Genomic DNA, 22,723 nt, shown 5'->3' with positions numbered 1-22,723 from the left:
TTTGATGAATGACTACACAAAGGTCGAGATGCTTTCTCTGTTGCTTGGATATTCTTGTTCCTCTCAGTGAGTATTCATGGTTGAGACAGGGGGATTGGGTTTTTCAAGGCCAGCCTTAACTACATAGTGAGACTATCGTCAAAAGACGTGTGTGTGTGTGTGTGCGCGCGCGCGCACGCGCGCGTGACAGGGAGAGAGGGAGGAAAAAGACACACAGAGACGGAGGAGAGGGAGAGAAAGATGGGGAGAGAGAGAAAGACAGACAGAAACAGAGAGAGAATGCATCCCTCCACTGGATTCAGTAGTGCACAAACACAACATTCCATGAGGAAGCCATCTTGTCACAGAGCCCAGCCTGCCTCACCTCCCTCCAAGGTCTTCTGAGATCTGGGCTCCACATCTCCCGCATATTGTCCACATCTTCCTGTGCCAGCATCCCTGTCAGATGCAGCTCTTTTCTTCTAAGGCACTCACCGGAGCATGATTGGTGCCTACGCCATAGCAAGTTTGCAGCCTCTTTACAAAGTGTGAAAGAGAAATGACTCCGTGAGGTAACTCCACAAGCACTGGGCACGGTGACGCGGGCCTGTGGTCCTACACCCAGGAAATGATCACAGAAGGATGCATTCCAGGTTTCAGTACATGGTGGCGCACATCTTGAATACCAGCACTCTCTGAGTTCAAGACCAGCCTGGGCTACAATAGTGAAACCCTGACTCAAAAAATAAATCAAAATCCTTTGCTATCTCTGGCCTAGAAATACCAGTTCATTTACAAAGGCTCAGAGACAGGTGGATCTGCACCAGCGCTGGTGACGTCACAGGGGCGTTGTCTCTGCGGAGAATGTAAAAGGATGAGGTGGCTTTGTGGGGGAGGAATGAGGCAGCGCGGCACAACAGAACTTTCTGGTATGCCTGGAACAGCCTCTCCCTGTGTGTCACAGCAGCTGCGTGTGGTTCCCAAGCACCTGGGACCTGGCTGGTGCCACCGAAAACATTTTTACTGCATTCCTCTTTGTTTTTGAGACAGTCTCATGTGGCCCAGGCCAACCTTGACCCCTGTTGCTCCACTGGGATGCAAGTTTGACCCACCACACCTGGCTTGAATTTTTTTTTTCTTTTCTTTTTTCCGGAGCTGGGGACCGAACCCAGGGCCTTGCGCTTGCTAGGCAAGTGCTCTACCACTGAGCTAAATCCCCAAACCCTTGAATTTTAATATTTAAGTTCTCACCTGTGGCTGGTGACCACTGTACTGAGTAACAATGGTCTAGAATTATCTCTACCATCTACTGGTTGGTGGTTTTGTTGTTGTTGTTGTGTTACATGTGGTGTTTTGCCTGCATGTCTGTGTGCCTGGTGTCTGCAGAGGCCAAAAGAAGGGGTCAAATTCCCTACAGCTAGAGTTACAGACGGTTGTGAGCCCCCATATGGGAGCTAGGAATCGAACCTAGGTCCTCTGGAAAAGCAGCCAGTGCTCTTGATGTCTTAGTTAGCGTTCTACTGCTGTGAACAGACACCATGACCAAGGCAAGTCTTATAAAGGACAACATTTAACTGGGGCAGGCTCACAGGTTCAGAGGTTCAGTCCATTATCATCAAGGCGGGAGCATGGCAACGTCCAGGCAGGCATGGTGCAGGAGGAGCTGAGAGTTCTACATCTTCATCTAAAGGCTGCTAGCAGAAGACTGGCTTCCAGGCAGCTAGGATGAGGGTCTTATAGCTCACACCCACAGTGACACACCTACTCCAACAGGACTACCCCTTCTAATAGCGCCACTCCCTGGGCCAAGCATATACAAACCATCACACTTCACTACCCTCTGCCCTGCCCCCTCTATGATCTCATGTTAACTGAAGAAAAAACTTTGAGGTGGGAACCTGCTATAGTTTTGGGAGAGGGTGGAAGCTCCTGCTCAAAATGGAAGGCATAAGAAAGTTGGAACCAGGGGTTGGGGATTTAGCTCAGTGGTAGAAAGCGCAAGGCCCTGGGTTTGGTCCTCAGCTCCCGAAAAGAAAGAAAGAAAGAAAGAAAGAAAGAAAGAAAGAAAGAAAGAGAGAAAGAAAGAAAGTTGGAGCCATGTAGACGGGGGCCAAGCAGTTCACCCCAAACCCCACCGAGCCTCTATTTTATCCTAGCTCATTGCCTGAGTGCTCAAACCCAGTGCTCAGCAGACTGAGAAGAGGGTACCAGCTTCAGCTACATAATGAGTTCAGGACCAACCTAGATGACAGAGTAAGCCTGTCTCAGTGGTTGGGGAATAATCAGAAAAAACACACCAGTTTACCCTTCCAGGCTCCTAGGGGGTCAGAACGTGGGTGTTAGTGGGGCCAGGTGCCCACTGGGACACCCACAAAGTGGCTTCTTCGTCCCTGAGTTCAGCCCTCACTAGGGTGGCCCACAGGGCTGATGGATGGATAAGCGGTGTGTCTGTGACTGCAGCCCTCTATTCCACCGTGTCCCCAAGAGCTGCTTCCTCCCTGTGTGGTTTCCATGGGACCTTAGTACATGGTCCACATTGGCTTTCCTGGTATCCTCTCCCATGTGACCGGTGTTCCCCATCTCCCAGCATGTGCTTCTGACATGGCAACGGGCTTCTCCAGTATCGTCGAAATGGAAGCTACCAGACCTTTCTAGGCTTAAATCCAATAGTGGCTCCGGGACAGAGGTTACATACAGCCTTTGTCCAGCAAAAGACCTCCACCCTCGAGACCTTCAGGTCAGTCTCCCATCAGTGTGACAAAATGCCTGAGGGAAACATGGACTAATGCAATAGAGGGTGGTGGTCATGTGACTCAGCAGGTGAAAGTTACAGTAGCCCGGGGGCCACCGTTCAATCCCTGAACCGCATGTGGAAGGAAAGAGCTGGCTTCTGAGGTGGCACGTAGGGGACAAAGATGGGAGGACCAGGAGTTCTGAGGCTGTCCTGGGCTATAGAGAGAGTTTGAGGCCAACCTGTGCTACCTGAGAGTCAATAATTTAGACACAAAGGGGGCTGGAGTTACAGTCCAGACATTGGCATTGTCAAGCATCTCCTCTCTCGCGATGTTATGTAAATAGTTCTCCTTCAGCTCTGATTGGCTAATACAGAGCTGATCAGCCAATAGCTGGGCTGGGAAGGAGAAGGCGGGACTTCTGATTCCAGTGGGGGACCAGAGAGAGGGGCAAGGGCCATGAGAACTCACCAGGAGGGTCACCAGGAGAGGGTGCGTGGAACAAGAGCAGCCAGAGCAAGACTAAGATAGCAGGTAATGCCATGTGACTGGGAAACAACCAGACCACTATGGCCAGGTTAGAACAGATGAGAACCCTGCTATAACACAAGAGGCTTTTTAATAGGTGTACCAGCTCTCTATGTCATTATTTCAGAGGCAGAGCGGGCGAAGAAAAGCCCCAAACATTTACATGCGCTCAGGGGTAAGAGCCCTGGCTGCTCTTTTGCGGGCTGGCTCAGCTCCCAGCACCAACTTGACAGCTCACAGCCGTCTGTAACTCCAGTGAGTTTCAGGTGATCTGACGCCCTCTTGCGGCCTCTGCAAGCACTGCGTGCACATGGTGGTCGGACATACATGCTGGCACACAGCATAAAAAAAATCTAAATCTAAAAAAAGTCTTTAAAATACGTAGAGACACAAATGAAATTAGCCAGCGGGAGAAAGGATTTCTATGTTGTCCCACTGTTTCAGAGGATCCTGTCCCGGGTCAGCCGCTCCGATGCCATGGGCCGGAAGCCAGGCTGAAGCATTGTGGCAGAAAGCCATACAGAGGAAAGGTACATAAGACTGCAGTGCAGATGCAGAGAGAGGAGAAGGCGTGCCCTCAGTTCCCATTTCCCGTGACAGCCCCAGCTCCGAAGAGCTGAACTTGCCTGGTCCCAGGGTTAACCTCAGGTGATGTTCAGTCTCTGCTCATTAACACTGCCCCAACCCACACCCTCAACCCAATGCGCATCTAAGCCTTCAACGCCCCAGCCTCTGCAGGATTCAAATACAGACGACAACAGAAAGCCTGCCACTAACCTTTGTCCATTCTGTTCCCGCCTCTGTAACCCCTTCCTGCTCTGTTTGGGCCAAGGCAAACCACACACCCCTTCTATACATTGTCTAAGTCACTATTCCAAGGGCGTACAGTGGGCTCAGAAGCAGTGGTTTGAGGGCCCCATGTCAGAAACACACACACACACACACACACACACACACACACGCACGCACGCACGCACGCACGCACGCACGCCCGCCCTATGGGCCAAAGCTCTCTCTGGATACACCTGCAGGTGAGGTGCGCAGAGCCACCGCCAGAGGGCGCTTCCGCCCAATGTCGCCTGACATCAGATCGCTAACCAGAAGATGACCCTGAGTGAACCAGGCCAGACAACCTACTCTGCTCTGCCTCCCGGAGAGCCAGCGTCTACCCTGCTTGACTTCTGTGTGCACAACATCTGCGTGGGCAGGTATCCTACAGTGGGGTGGCTTTCTGTGTAGAGACCCGCTGTTACCTCCCACCCACCCCAGTGATAGCTTGGGTTTTGGTGCTGAAAATGGAACTTAAAATAAAAGTTGCATTTATTTATTTGTGTGGAGGGTGCAGTCATGCCACAAGGGGGCGTGTGAAGGTCAGGGGACAACCAGTTAAGAATCAGTTCTCTTGTCACCATGGGGATCTTGGAGATTGAATGTAGGTCTTCAAGTTTAGCAACAAATGCCTCTTGACCCACTGAACCATCTTGCTCAGCCCCAACGTTTTTCTTTAAGTTTTTATTTTTAGATTTTTTTTCTTTTTTCTTTTGTTTTTTTTTTTCGGAGCTGGGAACCGAACCCAGGGCCTTGCGCTTGCTAGGCAAGTGCTCTATCACTGAGCTAAATCCCCAACCACTATTTTTAGATTTATTTATTGTATCATGGGGTGTGTTTGCTGCGTTTATGTATATCACCTACATACCTGGAGCCTAAAAACTTCCAAAGAGGGTGTTGTGTCCCCTAGACCCGGAGTTTTGGATGGTTGTGAACCAACATGTAAGCACCAAGAATCGAACTAGGATCCTCTGCAAAAACAAGAGCTCTTCATTGCTGAGTCAACCCTCCAGCCCTCTGACTGCCAAAGCTGTCCTTGAACTTCCATTCTTCCTACCTCAGCCTACCCTATAGCTGGGATTATAGGCCTGGCCACAAGGTCTTGTGTAGCCGAAGATGACTATGAACTTCCGGTCCTCCTGCCTCTGCCTCCATGGTGGAGGTGGGTATCAACAGATCCAGTTCGTGAGGCTGGGAATGGACCCAAGGCTTTGTGCGGCATAGGTGAGGGCTCTACCTCTGGTCCGCCCACTCTTTAAGTGTTTTGATTATGAAACAAACAATTTAAGATTTAGAGAGAAGATACATAGTTGCTCCGTTATTACCATCTGATGCTTAATTTGATACAACGCAGGCCTTGTTATCCTTTCTGAGCTGTTAAAATGGGAGCGCCAGAGTTTACTCTGCCAGACCCAGTAGGTGCGCTGAGACTAGAGTTTCACTAATATAAACCAAAGCATTTCTATGGCTCCGGCTCACTTGGATGGCACCACTGGCCTCAGCTATTTATGTCCTCTAAGATGCAGATGTGGCCTGCCACTCTCTGTTGCCTCTTCGCTGTCCTGTGGCTGGAACATTTGTTCGTTCTCTTTCTCTCTTTCCTTCTTTCTTTCTTTCTTTCTTTCTTTCTTTCTTTCTTTTTTCTTTCTGTCTTTCTTCCTAAATGCATTTTTAAAGGGTTTGTTTATTTCTTGTGTTTACAGTGTTCTGCCTGAGTGTTCACCTGCTCCCCAGAAGACAGCTCCAGATCTCATTATAGATGGTTGCAAGCCACCATGTGGTGCTGTGAATAAAACTCAGGACTTCGGGAAGAGCAACCGTCTCTCTCTGGCCCTCATCTTTCTTTTCTTTCTTTTTACAGGGTCTTTCTATATAGACCTGTCTTGGTATCCTAGAACTCAGGACAGTCCTCCTGTCTCAGCCTCCCAAGGGTCAGGCTTGTGAGACCTCTGCTATTCTTTTTGTCCTGCCATTTTGGAAACCTGTGGCTTGTCCTTTCTGGTCTTGTATGCCTACAATGTCCCATGGGAGCAGAGCCCTGTAGCTCCCATGTGGGTGCAGCAGGTCTGGAGGGCTAGAACCTCAGCCAGATGCCGCCACCAAGGGCTGTGACTTCAGCCCTCACACCAGCTGCCTGGCCGCTGGAGTATTTTGATGACACAAAAGCCGTTGTCCCCAGAGACATCCAGGGAAAGCACAAAGCTTTCTAAGACTGAGGACCACGGATCCTTCCTGACATGTTCTATTTATCAGAGAGGAGAAGGACAGTCAGAAGTATGTCTGTCTGTCTGTCTGTATTTGTGCATATCTATATCTGTCTCTGTATTTGTGTTTGTCTCTGTATCTGTCTTTCTATATGCATGTCTGGTGTGTCTGTCTGTGTTTACGTGTGTGTGTGTGTGTGTGTGTGTATCTTTCTGTCTGTATTTGTGTGCATGTGTGTCTGAGTGTGCTTGTATCTGTCTTTGTTTGTGTATCTGTTTGTCCTTCTGTATGCCTGTCTGTGTATGTGTCTGTGTGTATGTCTGTGTGTATGTCTGTGGGTGTGTGTTTCTGTGTTGTGTCTATGTGTCTATGTCTCTGTGTGTCTTCTTTCTCTGTGTGTGTGTGTGTGTCTGTCTGTGTGTATGTGTGTGTGTGTGTTTAGCTGCACATCAGAGGTTAAAGGTTAACATGAGGTAACTTCCTCAGTCTCTCTCCACCTTGTTTTATGAGTCAAGGTTCCTCGCTAAACCTGGAGCTCACTCATTCAGCTCAGCTAGCTGCCAGTGAGCCCCAGGATCCCCCTGTCTCTGCCTCCGGGCACTGAGATTACATAGATGCACTCCCCTCTTTATGTCGGAGCTGGGGATCAAACTCAGGTCTTTATACTTGCTCAGCAAATGCCTTACCAGTGAGCCACCACCCCCATTCAGACAGGATCTCGTGTAGCCCAGGATAGCCTAGAACTCAACAAACTTCCTGACTAGAGATGTGTCCCTCCAGACCCTGCTCTTAAAGAGACGGCTCAGCGGTTAAGAGCACCGATTGCTCTTCCAGAGGTCCTGAGTTCAATTCCCAGCAACCACATGGTGGCTCACAACCATCTGTAATGGGATCTGATGCCCACTTCTGGTGTGTCTGAAGACAGCTACAGTGTACTCACAGACATAAAATAAATCTTTTCTTTAAAAAAAAAAGAACATGACAGGAAGCCATGGAGACCACAGGGTTATCATGGGGTATAAATAAAGGGATTTTGTTTCATTTTGCTTTTGAGATAAGACTGAAGCCCAGGCAGGCCTGCACCACACTCGGGCCTCCTGCTGTCTGGCTCTTCACCTGCTGAGGTAACTTCTTGTTAGGACAGCCCCCTCTCTTCCTTTCATCTCTGTTGCTGTGATAACATACTTGAACTGTCAAGGGCTGTGCCCACCATTGCGTGCTCTGCCAGTTAAGGAATTAGAAGGCAGAAAACCTTAAATGTAGCCACAGAGAACTCTCAAGCGCCTCAGACAGTCAGCGGGTGAGGGACAGCTTTTATTGGGGGTAAGGAAGCAAGCACAAGGCAGACACTCAGAGAAAAAGACCCCACAGCCAAGCCAGGATTGAAAGAGTCCAAACCCAGTTCCTCCCAAGGCCTGGGACAAACGTTTTAGCCTCCGTAAAGTTTTCCTCCTCTACTTGAAGCCGTCAGTTTCAAGGAAGCTCGGAAGGTTGGCTGGCTGGGAACAGTGCTGCATTCCTGACCAGGTCCTTTAAACCAGTTCATCAGCATGGAACCTGCTGGTGGGAGGGAAGTCAGGACATTGAGAACGAGGCTGACTATCTTGGAAACTCACTTTATTTTCTAGCTGTGGCCCCTCTCCCTATCTGGTTGCCTACCAGGGAGTCAAACTCAATATCCTGACCAAAGCAGTTTAAGGAAGAAGGGGTTTATGCACCGTACAATTCCAGGTTCCAGTCCATTACTTGGGGAAGTCACGGGAGAATGAGAGCTTGAAGCATCTGGACATCACATCCACACTCAGCAGAGAGCAATGGATGAATGTGTCTGTGCTAGCTAGCCCTGGGCCCTCTCTCTACATTTACACAGTCCAGGGTCTCCAAGCCCAGGGAATGGTGCCACCCACAGTGGGCGGGTCTTTAATGTCAATCATTCAACCAAGACATCCCTCACAAACATTCTCAGAGGCCCTCCCTTCTCAGATGATTCTAGATGTATCTGGTTGACAAGTCGTTGTCACCCACATCCAGGGTTCTGGGCACCCTCACTAGTTTATTCTCTAGGAAGCTGGTACCAGGTCGGTATCCTAAGAACCTCGGTGAGACCCTCCAGTCCTAGGTGCTGGTTATTGCACACACTAAAGTATCAAATGATTGAATACTTTCTTGCAGCCCTGAACAGAGATAGGTCTCAGGAACCCAGGTTCCTAAAAAGATGTAGGCAATGACAGGTCCGCCCATGAGCGCCCGGCGCAGAGACCGGAATTCGATCTGATTGGAGGTTTTAACGTCCACTCCCCGGCGGCCTCCTCACCTTGGCTCTTTCTTCAGTAGTCCCTAAGGAACCAAAATTGTATGTGAAAAACATGACCCAGCTACATAGGCTGCAGTACTGACATCCACCAGCAGGTGTCGCCAGGAATCCCTGGCCACGGCCAAACCACAGAATCAACGCCAATAATGCCTTGTGTTTGTGGTGTGTGTGTTTGGGGGAGGGAGGGGAGGGGGGCTTTCCCTTTCAGGCAGTTTGCAAGATTCTGCGCCTCAAGCAAAGCCGCAGCTGTGTCTTTGCACCTTTGTTCGCAGGCTATAAACAGAATCTCAAAGAGTGGAAGTAACGGTTAAGTTGCTTGTATTGATTTCAGTAAGTTGCACAAATTGGTTGACAGCTAAGCAAAGTAGATCGAGAGAGGGCACGAGGTTAGCCAAGGACACACAGCAAGCTAGTGGGACCTGCCGCCTGAGAACTGCGTTCACTGGCTATGGATTTCTGACCGTGGGCTTTGCTCCCCACTAGGCTGCATTAGGCTGCAGCAGAGAGGGGCGGAGTCTCTGCCCCTGTCCTTTTCAGAAGACAAATCTATCCGGGGTGCAATGGTGCACTTTTTTTTCTTTTTTCTTTTTTTTTTTTTTCCAGAGCTGGGGACCGAACCCAGGGCCTTGCGCTCGCTAGGCAAGCGTTCTACCGCTGAGCTAAATCCCCAACCCCCAGCAATGGTGCACTTTTGCTTTCAGGGACACCGCCTCTTTCTCCTGTGCAACTGGAAATTTCCATTGTATGATCCAAAGTGTATTTACATTTCGGTATATGAGAAGAAAAACAGCAGTCTCTTGACACGCCCATGTGTGCGTTCACCACTCTGTGATCCAGAGTGGAACAGGCTAAGGCCAGCATCATAGTCTAGTTTACAGAGCACGACAGCCTATTTTAGAGTGTTCCTTTACCATAATGGCATCCATCCATTCTCCAACGGTCACACACTACCGGGAGAGCCCTGGGTCAGGGCCCTAGAAACCATGCTGTGGAGAGTTTGAGGTGAGTCCTGATCCTACCTTTCTCAGCTGTGTGTCAGGATTCTCTCTGGACCTCAGTTTCCTTGTTTGTAAGATGGAGACAGTGAGAAAAATGCATGGGCCCGTGTCACATGACACGACATCACACTCTCAACAGGAAAGGAATGGGGGTGATCGGACGTTAAAGTGTATCAGACAGGAGGCTTGCCACAAGTTAGGGCTAGCCTGGGCTACAGGATGAAACCATGAAGGGGTGACATTGAGTACACACACACACACACACACACACACACACACACACACACGGGACACGGGGGTGGGGGGATTTGAACACACCCAGAAGCACTGGGAGTAGCTCCTGGACTGACCTGAGAACCTGCTGTCCCACTGAAGTCCCAGTGACTTTTTCAGAAAAAGAAAAGTCATCCCCAAGTTCATGCAGATGCCAAGGCAACATGCTGTGGTCCCAGCACTTGGGAGGCAGAGGCAGGAGGAGCTCCAGGAGTTTCGGGCTAGAGTGAGGCAATGGGGGGAGGGGCAAGAGGGGAGGAGGAAGAAGGACAGGCGGAGGGAGAAGAGAACAAGGCTTCAAGATTAAGAGTCCTGATTTCAAAACTCAACAAAAAAGAGGCAGGTGTGGTGTCACAGGGCTGAAGAAGGCTTGGGAATTCAAAGTCATCCTCCATGGTGACTATGGGGATAGCCTGGGCTACATGAGACCCCATATCAACACAAAGCGAGAGTTGATGTGAGCTCAATGTGCTCTGAGAGGCTGGAGGGAGGGGGATGTGGCTCCCTGATCAGGAAACACAGATCGGGGTGTCTCAATTAGGGTTTTACTGCTGTGAGCAGACACTGTGCCAAAGCAACTCTTATAGGACAGCATTTAATTGAGGCTGGCTTACAGGTTCAGAGGTTAGGTCCATTATCATCAAGGCGGGAGCATGGCAGCACCCAGGCAGGCGTAGTGTAGGAAGAGCTGAGAATTCTACATCTTCATCTGAAGGCTGCTAGAGGACTTACTCTCCCCCATGTGGTAAGGAGGAGGGTCTCATTGCCCATGCCCATAGTGACGCACTTCCTCCAATAAGGCCACACCTCCAAATAGTGCCACTCCCTGGGCCAAGCATATTCAAACTGCCACAAGGAGTTTCTCAAACACTTAAACTGGAGATCCCCTATGACCAAACATTTCCCCTTCTGGTGCCCAAAAGATTTGAAAACTGGGGATCTTGACACGCCCACATTCAGAAAATGGACGCCCCCAACGGTCTCTGCAGATGATCTGAGCGGCAAAGAGAGCAGCCTTCGATGTAGTGCAACCTTTTGCCTACAGTGGAAGGAGTGGGGACCACACCACAGTGTGCAAGTACCACCCACAGGATCCCAGAGGCCCAGGCCCAGGGCTGCAACTCCCTCAGAGGCAGGACAGGGTCAGCATCACAGAGGGGCAGAAGAGAAGGTGTTCAGAGGGGACCAAGATGTCAAGAACTGTGGAGTCATGTTAGGTGGTGCATGGTGAGAAGGGTCATGAGTTCAAGGCCATCCTCTGTTATATAACCAAACCTTGTCTCAAACAAAATGAAATTTTGGAGATGTGTCATGACACCCACCATGAATGCGTTTAATGTCCTTAAACTGTTTATTCCTAATGGTGGACTGGGGTCCCCACTCAGTTAATTAAGAGGTCACTTGGCACACATGAGGCCCTGGGTTCAGTCTTCCACACAATGTAAAACTTCAAAAACTGCACTTAGACAGAGGAAGAAGGACCAGAAGTTCAACGTCATCCTCAGATATACAGAGTTCAAGGCCAGCCTGAACTACATGAAATACACACACCTCCTCCTTTTTGGTTTTTCAAGACAAGGTTTCTCGTGCAGCCCTGGCTGTCCTGGAACTCACTCTGTAGACCAGGATGACCTTGAACTCAGAGCTGCCTTCTTCTGCCTCCTGAGTGCTGGGATTAAAAGTGTGTGCCACCACCACACTGACTGAGACCTTGTCTCTTTGTCTCTTTAAAAAAAAAAAATGTTCCTAGCACCAATGGGGTGTCCTAGCCATCTGTTTAACTCAAGTTCCAGGAGATCTCGCGCCCTCTTCTGGCCTACCCAGGTATAGACATAGTGCATTTTACATACACATAAATCTTAAAAATAAAAAAATTAAAATGGTTAGGATGGTTACGCTGTGTATTTTACCATAGATTTAGTATTTATTATTGTGGTGGTAGTGGTGGTGGTTGACAGGGTCTCATACAGTCCAGGCAACATCAACCTCTTTACCAGCCGAGGTAAACCTTGAACTCCTGACCTGGATTCCACCTCTCCCTTGCTGGGATGACAGATGGGAACATTATCTGGTTTTTGCAGCAGTGGGGCTAGAACCCAAGCATAGGACTCTACTACCTGAGCCACATCCCTATATCCCCACAATTTTAAACCCTTAGGTAAAAACCCAGACGCGGTGGCCCACACCTTTACTCCCAGCACTTGGGAGGCAAAGGCAGAAGGATCTCTGCGAGTTCCGGGACTGCCTTGAAAAACCAATAAACAAACAAATTTAAAAGCCATAGGGAAAAAAGAAACAGTTGATATTTTCAACAGGAGCCTAAGGTGACTCGGCAGAGGCCCCACCCTCCCCAGAGCAGGACTACTTTCTAGGACTGTTCTGTCAATAAAAGCTGGTACCCAGTCAGTCCACTATGAGGCTAATACGCTCGCGCTCTCTCCCTCTCCCTCTCCCTCTCCCTCTCCCTCTCCCTCTCCCTCTCCCTCTCCCTCTCCCTCTCCCTCTCCCTCTCCCTCTCCCTCTCCCTCTCCCTCTCCCTCTCCTCCCCCTCCCCTTCCCCTTGACTGCCAGTTTAGACAGCTGACAGCTGCCCAGGGCTCCCAGGGGACTCTTTCTCCAGCTGCTGTCACAGCAGAACAATTGTTTTGTGTTGTTTCCAGACCTTGCTCTGCATTTTGAGGGCGGGGCAGGGCGCACCAGAAGCGGAATTGCTGCATCATCGGGCACTGAAGAATTACTTTCTCTTCGAAGACATTACACTGCTGGGTGATCCGTGGACTCGAGGATGGGAGGGGCATGTTTGGGGACGTGCCTGGGAACATACAGTCCCATTTCCTCCCTCCCTCCCTCCCTCCCTCCTCCCATCTTTTCTCATTATTGTGGGGGGATGGGTATAAGGGTGGAGTCAAAGGGTGACGCTCATGAGATGAGTCTGCTCCTGCTCTGGTGGGTTCAGTCAACACAATTAGAAAAGTGAGAGAGGAGAACTTGGTGCCAAGGCTCAATTTCATAGAGAGTCGTCAATGACATCCAGTGACGACGAGTCCCGGGGCCGTTAGAAACAATCTATAGAGCACAGGTGGCACCAGACACTGGCCAGCCCAAACACTGAGAATGTCAAGGCCCACGTGGACCAGCTGGGCATGGTTGGCACAGGCCTGTCATCCCTGTACAGGGAAGGCTGAGGCAGGAGGATTGCCACAAGTTTGTGGGTGGGGAAAGGAATGTTTGAGATGACTCAGCGGTAAAAGGGCTTGCTGCCAAGCCTCAGAACATATGACCTCCCAGGACCAACATGGCGGAATGAGAGAACCAACTCACCTCCCAAGAGCCGGCCAACTCCGGGCAACTTGTCTCAGACCTACACCCATGAAATGAATAAATGTAAGAAAACCTTAAAAAGAAGGGAGGGGAGAGGAAGGGAGGGGACAAGAAAGGAAACAGACAGTTCTGTGGACCAGTGATATCGCTGATCACTGTGTTTCCAGCAGCCAGCCCCTCCTCCAGCAGCTCAGTGCCTCTGGAACTGGTCAGTCCCCAGCTCCCTGGAGGGCCCATGGGTCAAAGGGCAACTTAACTGCACTGCCTGCAGCCAAGGAAAAAGGAGGAGCAGTTCCTGGAAGCTCCTCTAAGCTGTTTGATTTGCCTGGGTCAACAAAGGGAGGAAATTAGTCTGTGAGGCCGGCTGGCTCAAAGGCTTCAGGTCAGTAGCAGGTCCAGGCCTGGGATTAGAGAACTAGACCTGAGAACCTTGGACATCCAGACTCTACCCTGGCCTCGTCTATGGGAAAGGAGACATGGAAATAGTTGGGTGCCCAGTGCTGGGACCACAGGTGTGTGTTACCTGGCAAGGGTCACCTGGTCTCTGGGGTACCTGGGACTAAACCCAACACTTAGTGCAGATTAGGCAGGACACTCACCCTCTGAACCACATCCCCAGACCTGTGCTAGCAAGTCCTGTTGACGCCAGCCTCCTTCACATCCCAGGATCCTGAGGTCCATTGTGATTGGACCTTCTGAAGTCACGTGATCACCTCTGACCAAATCCCTATGTCCCCAGGGACCAGAAGATGATGTTGCCTAGCTTACATTAAAGGAAGGTCAATCCCATGCTAATCACAGACTTCAGAGGAGCAAGGAAGATGCTTCTGAACTTCAAGGAAACATTTCCACTCAGAAGGATGTCTGAGTCAGGGTTTCTTTTTTCTTTTTTGTTCTTTTTTTTTCCGGAGCTGGGGACCGAACCCAGGGCCTTGAGCTTCCTAGGTAAGCGCTCTACCACTGAGCTAAATCCCCAGCCCCTGAGTCAGGGTTTCTGTTGCCTTGAAAAACACGTGACCAAAAACATGCAGGAAGGAAGGCTGTTTTCAGCATATAACCCTCTACTCACACTCCATCACTGAGGGAAACCAGGGCAGAACTCAAGGCAGGAACCAGGAGGCAGAAGCAGAAGCCGTAGGGGAACACTGCTTACTGGCTTGCTCTCCATGGCTTTCTCAACCTGCTTTCTTGTATTGACAGGAAGCTGGGCCCTTACCAAGTCAACCACTGATCAAGAAAATGCCCCCACAAATTTGCCTACAGGCTGGTCTGATGGAGGCCTCTTCTCAGTTGAGTTCACGTTTTCCAGATAACTATAACTTGTGTCAAGTTAACAATAAACAAACAGACAAAGCTAGCCAGGACAGAGGCGGAACGGAAGTGGTAGCCCGTAGGGACATTGGACATTTTGCATTTAATTCTGGGAAATAGCTGACACCATCCATAGTCCAAGCAAGCAGTCCCTCAGGCACACTGTGGCATGTGTGCACACACACAGACACACATGAAATGCAAGTAAATCATACATTTCAAAAAGAACTCTGACTTATAGTCTACCATTGTACATTGGTCCAGGTCTCCTCGGTAAGGAATGCCGGGTGCCCTGGTATCAGCAGTGGCCTCTGGGTGTTAATAGTGTCCCTGTAGTCTTGTTGGGTGGGACACATGTATCACCCTGGTGATGGAGGTAAAGATAACAGATGCTGGGTGTGTTGGGAGGACCCGCAGAGTATCTTGGGACTTTGTCTCAGTGGTGCTGTGAATCTAAAACTGTTCAATAAACATAAAAAAGTCTGGGGCTGGCGAGATGGTTCAGGGGGTAAAGGTGCTTGCGGCCAAGCCTTCAGTCTGAGTTTGACTCCCAGGACCCACAGGATGGAAGGAGAAAATCAGCTCTTCTATGATGTCCTCTTACCTCCACGTGTGCCAGGGTGGATCACATGCACACATGCACACACGTGTGCACATACACACAGAAAGACAGACAGAGAGACAGAGAGACAGACAGACTCAGGTTCATTTCTCAGCACCCACAGGACAGCTCACAACTGTCTATAACTCCAGTTCCAGGGGGTATAGCACCTCACACAAACATACACGCAGGCAAAACACCAATACACACAAAATAAAAATAAACCACTAGAAATAAATGCATCTTTTAAAGGTGGGAGGTGTTGGGAGATAGGATAGAGGGTCGGTGAATGCCAGAGAAGAGTGTGGGTCTCTGGGTCAAGGTGACAGATGGGAGTCGAGAGAGGAGCACGCACGCGGAGCCTTTGTGCCTGGAAGGTTCTTCCAAAAGCTCATCTCCACCATTGCCCGCAAGATTCCTTTGCTTCGTCCAGATTCCTATGCATGGCACCAGATTGACCCACAGTTGTTACCCCACCTCTCAGTGTGCAGCCTGAGGAGCTGGATCTCTCCATCTCACAGGTGGAAACCAGAGACACTGTCCCCGTGGCCAGAGTCACCTGGTGAGGCAGGCCAAGCCTTCTGCCAGCCTCCCTACCGCTGGCCTTTGCTCTCACCCCGAGTGCATGATTCTACCTGAGTTGCTCACTTCTTTATTAGCTTGATACAACCCAGAGTCGCCTGGGAAGGCTGTGAGCAGCCAGCCTTCTTCCTGGTCCCTCCCTGACCCTCTCCAAGATGAGCCGGGACCTAGGAGAATAAGGTGAAAGAAACCCTTTTTTGCCCAAGTTGCTTTTGCTCATGGTAGTTTTATCACGACAGATGCCACGCTAGGGCTAGTTGCTGGGATGGGGCTGACCGTGCGGTTTGGGGAGAACTGGGAAGATTTTGGAAGTTTGGGCTGGAAACAGGTTTGGTGAGCTGTGGTAGTCTGGAAGAACCCTGAGAGCAACTCAAGACAGTGGAGGCCTGGCTTATGAAGGTTCAGGAAACCTGAGAGTCTCTCAAAGGCTGCATAAGATATGTCTGAATGAAGCATCTGTAGAAGTGAAGCTTTTGCTTCACTGGGACCATCAGTGCTGGTCGGCTGGGGCCACGGAATCTGCAATGGTTAGGAAGAGACCAGCATTACTGAGGTGGATCTTCCAGGAAGTGCTTTCTCAGAGTCGGCACACAGAAGCTGTCCTGAGGAGGCCAAGGCCACCTCTCAAGATGACAGCCAAACTCAGAAATGTGTAAGAGTCTTCCACAAGTGCTGGTTTTGAAGACGTGAAGAAGTCACAGTGAGCAGCTGGATTCGGCATCACTGGCAGGATTAGAGTCTCGCTGAGCAGGGAGGCCAGGAGGCCATTGGCGAAGGTTGCCTTGGGAACCCCAGGACTGAAGGAGTGGGGCTTGGCACCATACAGGAAGGGGTGGAGTCTGCACATCAGCCAGGCAGCCACTGGTGTCAGTGACACCTCAGGTGCCATGAAGACGCCAGGGTATTAGAGGAACCAGGACTGTGGCAGGACCATGACAGTGGCTGGTGTGGACTAGAACTGACCACAGTCTAGGAGTCAATGTGTGTGCTGTGGATGCCAAGCCAGAGAAGTGAGTGGCCCAAGCCCATCACAGAAAAGGTTATGCGTGAGTCCCAGACGTCAGACACTGAGCTGCAGAATTTGAAATTACACCATCCTCATTTGGTTTTGCTTTAAAATAAGAAAATATGTGATTTTTTTTTTACTTTATAGGAGCCCACAGTTAAGAGATTTGGGGTTTTTAAAGAAACATTGGGGGACTGGAGAAATGGCTCAGTGGTTAAGAGCACTGACTGCTCTTCTCAGAGGTCCTGAGTTCAAATCCCAGCGACCACACGGTGGCTCATAACCATCTGTAATGGGGTCTGGTGCTCTCTTCTGGTGTGTCTGAAGACAGCTACAGTGTACTCACATAAGTAAAATAAATAAATAAATAAATAAATAAATCTTTAAAAAAAAAAAGAAGGGGTTGAGGATTTAGCTCAGTGGTAGAGCCCTTGCCTAGCAAGCGCAAGGCCCTGGTCCCCAGCTCCGAAAAAAAGAAAAAAGAAAAAAACAAAACAAAACAAAACAAAAAACAAAAGACAGTGATCTGTTTATGCGTCAAGTTGACAAGGGGTAGGCTGATCCGGTCAATGTTTACAGTTACACACCCCAAGGGAAGTCGGGGAAGGGGCCAGGCCGGTGAGCAGCATTTGCCCATGGTTCCTGTCTCCAGATTCTTGCTGCGGATGCCTGCTGCCTGCCCTTCAAGGTGGACTGTGGCCTGGTTGCTTTTGCCCCTGGTGTCTTTATCAGAGCAACAGAGATCAGACTAGGATACCACCCGCCCCTCATCTCTGTCTTTGCTCTCCTGTCTGTGGTCATTCTGCCTAAAGGTTCTTTCTGTCCTGAAGGACATGTTCCAGATGGTTTGATCTAGATCTTCAGCCACCAGCCCCAGGCTACTGCTGAGCACGTGATGTGAGCCTAATACAACAGGGGTAAATTATAAACATCTGTAATTCATTTACTGTCAGCAAGGCTGTGGCTGGAGAGAGAGTAAACCCACATACCATTCCAGGGGCAGTTTCTTCCTTACTGCCAGTTTGACCACATCTGTCAAAATGATAAAGGCATTTAAACATTTGTTTGAATAATGCCGTGTCTCAAGTGTGTCCCGTGGATCTACCTGTGTATGCAAAAATGACATTATACAAGAGCCTAATAATGTACGAAGAAGAAGCCACACACCGGTAGCATCTAAACAGAGAAAACCAAAGGAAAAATATAGATAAGTCAGACTCCATCAAAAGTCCAAGTTTTGGGGTTGGGGATTTAGCTCAGTGGCAGAGCGCTTGCCTAGCAAGCGCAAGGCCCTGGGTTCGGTCCCCAGCTCTGAGAAAAAAAAAAAAAAAAAAAAGAAAGTGAAAGAGACTAGGCATGCTGGTGAATGTCTTTAATCCCAGAGGTGAGAGGTCTCTCTGCATCTACATAGTGAGCGCCTAGTGAGCACCGGGACAGCTGGGGCTACCTCCACATTTTTGTTTTGTTGTTTTTTTTGGGGTTTTTTTTAAGATTTATTTATTATACATAAGTACCCTAGGTCCACGTTTTAAATGGGGGGGAAGATTTGAATAAAGGTTTGTGTGGAAAGTTCCGTGTACGGCCAATAAGCACAGAAGTCACTTGCCACTCAGGAAAGGTAAACCAAAAGCACACTGAGGTAAGCACAGGCCAAGAGTTCAGGCTCATCATCAGCTACACAGTGAGTTTGCGGCTACCCTGGCATACGTGGACCCCGTTTCAGAGAACAAATGAGTAAACGGTATGTAATTCATCGCTCTCCTGGGCAGTCTGTCTGCACGTCAGGAAGCCTCCTGTTGTCGCTATGTCAGGTTTAAAAGAGAGGACCCAGGTAGAGAACGTTTCATTTCTTTTGCGTTAGAAAGCGACAGACAGGGGCTGAGGAGATGGCTCAGAGGTTAAGAGCTCTGGCTGCTCTTCCTGAAGAGCTGGGTTCAATTCCCAGCAACCATATGGCAGCGCACAACTGTCTGAAACTCCAGTTCCCAGGGGCCCGACACCCTCACACGTGCAGGCAAAACACCAGTGCACACAAAATTAAAATTTTTTAAAAAAAATTAGAAGGTAGGGAGGGGGAGGACAATGGGAATATGTGCTCGTGGGGCTGAAGGGATGGCTCTGAGTGAGAAAGCTTGCTGCAAAAGCATGAGAACCCAAGTTCAAATCCCAGCACCCATATAGAATTAAAAAAACTGGAGGGACTATGAACATGTTTGTAAACCCAGCAATGTAGGAGCTGAGACAGGAGGATCATGGGTTTGCTGAAAACCAGGGTAGCTTCAGGTTCAATGAGAGATCAAGCTTGGTTTGGTTTGGTTTTCAGACAAGATCTCACTGTGTAACCCTGGCTGGCCTTGAACTCACAGAGATTCACCTATCTCTGTCTCCCAAGAACTAGGACTAAAGATGTCAACCACCACAGGACACTGCTGGTTTCATGTAGCCCAGGCTGGCCTGGACTTGCCTTGTAGCTGAGGATAGCCTTGAACTGTTGAGGTTAGGCTCTGGTTCTTTCTCCCAGCCCCATGCTCCCAGGAATAAGACTCAGACTCAAAATATATATTTACAAATACCTTGGCCATATAGCTCATCTTTGACTAGTTATAACATAAAATATCCCATTTATTCTAGCCTGCGTACGTGGCTGGTTGCCTGTGCTCAGGTATCATGCATCTGGCTTGTCACATCTTCCTAGCAAATCTCCTGCCTCCTTCTCTCCCAGAATTCTTTCCCTTCTCAAAGTCCCACCTTCTATTTCCTGCCTAAGCCATAGGTCATAGGCTTTTAAATTGACAAGCACAATACACAAGATATTCTCTCTACATGTTGGACGTCCAGTCCAAAAAAAGTCTCTCTTTTTTAAATATAAATTGCGTACAATTTTAATAATTATAAAGCAATTATGAAAACTATAAGGTATGATATACATTTATAATGTCTACTCAGTTTATATTGGGCAACTTATTCTAGCATCTATCCTATCTTGGTGAGTTCAGAGTTCTGTATAAAAATCAGTTTTTATCCTAACTTGTATTAGTATACTAAAAACATCTTTTTAGACCTAGAACATCTTCTTTTTTTTTTTTTTTTTTTGGTTCTTTTTTTCGGAGCTGGGGACTGAACCCAGGGCCTTGCGCTTCCTAGGCAAGCGCTCTACCACTGAGCTAAATCCCCAGCCCCGAACATCTTCTTAAATCCTAAACAACTTAAGTTTAATTTTGAAACTATGACTATCTAGTTAGATTTCAACCCCATCAGAGATCTGAGAATGAATAAATATTTTAGAGTATGCAGGAAGTGCAGGGTCACAGCTTCCAAAAATTGTAGATATTACAGAGACAGCTTACCGCCTGGACAGTCTCCAGTATTCCTTATAATGCTGGCGTATCTATCTTCAGCCTTCTGGCCCAGAACACCTGAAAGACTTTAAGTGAAGGGGGAATTATAGAGGACTACCTTACCTTGTCTTGTCAGAGCTCAGCAGTGGGCTATCCTGCGTCTGTTTGTCCTTTTTGGACAGCATTCTGTCTGCAGATGAAGTTAGGGCATTTCTTGCCCAGTGACTAGCTTGGCACAATTGAAGCAGCTACACGTGGAGGTCATTGGTGCTCACATCTTCTTTGAAATGGAACATGGGTACTGTCAGGAACAGATCTGTCTTATAGATCTTTCAATAATGAAATAACTTTAAACACCATACTCTGGATCTTTGACGCTTTTGAAGACCTTATATCTTCTCATAGAATATCTGAACAAACAAACATTGCCTGTCTCCAACTACCTGTTATCTGCACAACCCAGGATGTATATTTCTGGGATAATCCATATTACTATCAAACCTATGAGTTTGATTGATTGACTATTGACTTGCATGATTTGATCATCCTAAACAGTTTGTAACAGCAGCTATTAAAAGGATTGAGACTAAACCTTGTATTTTTTTTAAAAATATTTTATTTATTTATTATATCTGAGTACACTGTAGCTGTCTTCAGACACAGCAGAAGAGGGCATCAGATCTCATTACAAATGGTTGTGAGCCACCATGTGGTTGCTGGGATTTGAACTCAGGACCTCAGGAAAAGCATTCGGTGCTCTTAACCACTGAGCCATCTCTCCAGCCCTAAACCTTGTATTTTTAAGTAAGTTCCATAGACCCAATGCTTATCTAAGAGTTGAAACATACACATACTATGTTGTTACAAAGTTAAACTCAAGTTTTGTATCAATATACAGAATTCTGTACCAATCTAACAAAACAATAACCTCAATTTTGCATCAAAATGTAAAGATCTTTACCAATATAAGATTATGGCTATAAAATGCTTTTGTTTAAGAGTAGATTTAATAGGGGGCTGGAAAGATGGCTCAGTGGTTAAGAGCACTGACTGCTCTTCTAGAGGTCCTGAGTTCAAATCCCAGCATTCACATGGTGGCTCACAACTCTCTGAAATGGGATCTGATGCCCCCTTCTGGTGTGTCTGAAGAGAGTGACAGTGTACTCATATAAAATACATAATAAATAAATCTTATTAAAAAAAGAGTAGATTTGGGCTGGAGAGATGGCTCAGTCCAGAGGTCCTGAGTTCAATTCCCAGCAACTACATGGTGACTCACAACCATCTGTAATGGGATCTGGTGTCCTCTTCTGAACTGCAGATGTCCATGCAGGCAGAAAGCTGTCTACATAATAAATAAACCAATCTAAAAACAAAAACAAAAAAAAACTTCTGTATTTGTTTCCTCCCTGTCCAATACTGTGATTATTTATAGTCATCCCCTAAAATGACAATCTATCTATTACTCATAAAATAACCAAAACCATCCATTCTCAGTTAAGGGATTGGGATGACGGGCTTCTTATAATTGCTTCTTGCTGAATTGGGCAAAGAATTCCTGTTTGGGAAAATGGTTTTGTCAAAAGAAAGCTAACTGGGCACCATTTGTTGTCCAGTGTCTATGTGCTGAGAAAGTTCAGGCCTTAACTGAACTCCTGATTGGAACAGGACGGGATGAGCCAATGTCATTTGGTATCAACAGTCCTTTCCGGAGTTGTTCTAGAAGCACGTCTCTGGAGATAGCATCTGTTTGAGGCAGGATCAATCAGGGAGCTGAAACAACTAGTCTCAGAATCTCAGCATCCCCGAGGGTGAATCCTGTCAGGGCTGTCCTTTCAGTCTTTCTGTGAACATAAAGCTTTTAGAGGTAATGTATGTTTCTATATTAACATGATGTATGGATGTGTACTGTGCACAGATCAGTTAAAGATGAATCTTTTTTGCTCCTTGTTTGAGCGGGTGAAAGACACTTTCTTTATGAGTTAGTTTGGTCATATAATCAAACTGTAACAAATCTCCATTCATGCCATCTGAAAGGATGGCACGAGGAATCTCGAGGACTCTGTAGCCAACAAGATCCATTCATTGGCAGAGCTGAAGTTCTGGTTTGAGCCATATTCACTGTCCCAGCCAGTTCAGGGCTCTTCCCATGTAGAGCAGTCCGCAAATCATGTTTGGTCCTGTTTGGTCTTCTTGATTTCTTTCTTCTCGTCTGCAGCCAAGTTCTTGAGGGGGTCTTCCTCTATCAAATCTGATTCCTATTACTTTGGAAGGAGCCCAAAGACTCTTTTCTTTTCCATTAACACAGACACAGAGCCTTTCTCCCAAAATATCATGTCCTTGGTCCAGCAAACAAAAGTCATCAAAAGTATAGATTGATTTAATCTAGCAAACCCCCTTTTTCATTTAGGTCTGCTCTATTTTAATGATTTGTAACACCATTATAATTACTGAGTTTATACTCATCTTCATTTTGATAATTGAAACAATTTAAAACAATTATTTTTATTTATTGAGACAGGATCTCTTTATGCAGCCCAAGCTGACTGACTTCGATATGCTTTGAAGATAGACTGGCCTCAGACTGGCAAGAAACTTACCTATCCATGCTTTTGTCTCCCAAACTGTGAGATCAAAGGCCTGGATTTATCTATTTATTTTATTTATTTATCTATGTACTGTTGAAAACATTTATGTCAACCCTCAT

At 47.9% G+C, this 22,723-nt stretch overlaps 1 long non-coding RNA gene across 1 annotated transcript; it reads right to left on the bottom strand.

The window, feature by feature from the left end:
• Window positions 1-7,568: 7,568 nt before the first annotated feature.
• On the bottom strand, window positions 7,569-12,679 carry LOC120101790 (uncharacterized). The gene is made up of 2 exons (XR_005502731.1): window positions 12,520-12,679; window positions 7,569-10,078 (listed from the first exon to the last, which is right to left on the bottom strand). It is a non-coding gene; the product is annotated as an uncharacterized LOC120101790 (long non-coding RNA).
• Window positions 12,680-22,723: the final 10,044 nt, after the last annotated feature.

The sequence above is a fragment of the Rattus norvegicus genome, chromosome 3 (assembly GCF_036323735.1).
Source record: "Rattus norvegicus strain BN/NHsdMcwi chromosome 3, GRCr8, whole genome shotgun sequence".
NCBI classification, from domain to species: Eukaryota; Metazoa; Chordata; class Mammalia; order Rodentia; family Muridae; genus Rattus; species Rattus norvegicus.
Note: the sequence above shows the minus strand (reverse complement) of the source record. Positions and strands in the feature narration are given on the sequence as shown.